Genomic DNA, 1799 nt, shown 5'->3' on the forward strand with positions numbered 1-1799 from the left:
GGGGGTGATCTCACAGTCGAGTTGTGCTCGAGGCGTACGATACGTGTCGAAGATAAGAAGCCTGTGTGTGTGTGTCGTGTGCAGGAAATTGAAAAGGGTCCAAGCGTAGGCGGCCTGCTGCTGCTGTTGCTGGCGAAACAGGCCGACAGTGGCACGCGTCTCTGAGTGTGTGAGTGTGTGTGGGCGGAGGAGGAGGGGGGGGGGTCACAATCGCAGGAGAGCGTCTTTCTCCACTCGAAAACGGGGGGTGTGAACATCATCCCGGAGCAAGCCAAGCAGACCCATCAAAATAACTTTAAAAAAATAAAATACAAGTCGAATTAGCACGGTAACTGCCAACTACAATGGCGAATTTCCGCACAGCTGTCCTTAATCCTCTGTTCCTTATTAATAAATAATTTCAGAGGCATATTTAAGTGGAAATGTTTATTTTGCACCCAACTTCGTCTCTCGTGGGCACGAGGGGCCCCTCTCTTGCTGGCCGACGCTCGCGGTGCGGGCGCGGGGCAGAGAGAGGGAGAGAGAGAGAGAGAGAGAGAGAGGGAGAGAGAGAGAGAGAGAGAGAGGAGTCAGCGGCCGCGGCCGCGCTCGTGCTCGGGGAGGCAGTGAACCTCCTGACCCACTCTCTGGAGGCTCACGACGCGTCCCGCCCGCACAGTGCCCCGCCTCTCGGGCCGCGAGCTCGGCGCGGGCGTTCGGGTGTGTGCACTACGCGAGCATACACAGTCCGGCGGGCAGCACGTCGACCTTCATGGGCGGGCGCGGCATTGGCCATGCTTGCCTCCGACCGAGGCCTTTCGACCCGGGATAGAGTTTGGGCTTCCGGCTCGGCCAGCGCCAGCGTCCGTAGCACCACACACCGCTCAACCTCGCGGGACGCCTCGTCATCGTCACGACGATGAGGTGTACGGCCGGCAAACTCCGCGCAGCGTCAAGTGAAGCGCACCGTGTATATTAATAGATGATTATTTTTATTTTATTTTCCCCTCCGTGACGACCTCGAGGCGGGCGATGATGCGCTTCATGAAGCTGCTGATGATCTCAGTTAGGAGTGTGTCGTCATTGCGCGGCCGAGTCGGTCGTGTCGTCTGCTGCTGCTGCTGGAGCAGGGTGTTGCGAGAGCGAGCAAGATGAGAAAAGCAAAGGGAAATGTGTGCAGGTGCCGCAGCTGGTGCTGCTGCTGCTGCTGCTGCTGGAGCTGCTGGAGCGGCCGCACCATAACCTTAAAAGGCCATTGTTGTAATTGGCCGGTTCGCTGTCTCTCTCCCCCCCCCCCCTCCTCTCCGCGTCCGCCGCGCCGTCCGCCGCCGTCCGCTCGGCGCTGAATACGGAAATAGAATTAACGTTCCAGTCGAAAGCCTGGTGGCATAAAAACGTGCTGATGCGGTCGGTCGTCGGGCCCGGGGGGCCGCCGGGGCCTCCGGCGAGCAGCCGGCGAGCCCTCCCGGTGAGCCGCGGGCGCTGGCGTCCCATGAATACTAACGAGCGGCTGTCCGCGGCGGTGGCGGCGGCGGTGACGCCGCGCAACTGGAAAACTTTTTGGCATTCCCCGACGTTCTCAAAGTCGGGCCGAAGAAAGGGGCGGCAGGGCGGGGCGTTGTCTGCTGCATCGCGACGCCCTGGGGGGTAGCTGTGTCTGGTCGACGCCGAGGTGCAAGAGGTGGTGCCCGCGTCCCCGTCCGGTACACGTTGTCGCAAACATGTGTGCAGGACGGGAGGGAAGGCCACCGTGCAGCGTTCACGCCGAGGAGGGAGTGGAGGGAAGGGAGGGTGGAGGGAGGGGAGGGTGGAGGTTTCAA

This window comes from Frankliniella occidentalis, unplaced genomic scaffold, assembly GCF_000697945.3.
Source record: "Frankliniella occidentalis isolate FOCC.00 unplaced genomic scaffold, Focc_3.1 Scaffold5, whole genome shotgun sequence".
In the NCBI taxonomy this organism is placed as follows: domain Eukaryota; kingdom Metazoa; phylum Arthropoda; class Insecta; order Thysanoptera; family Thripidae; genus Frankliniella; species Frankliniella occidentalis.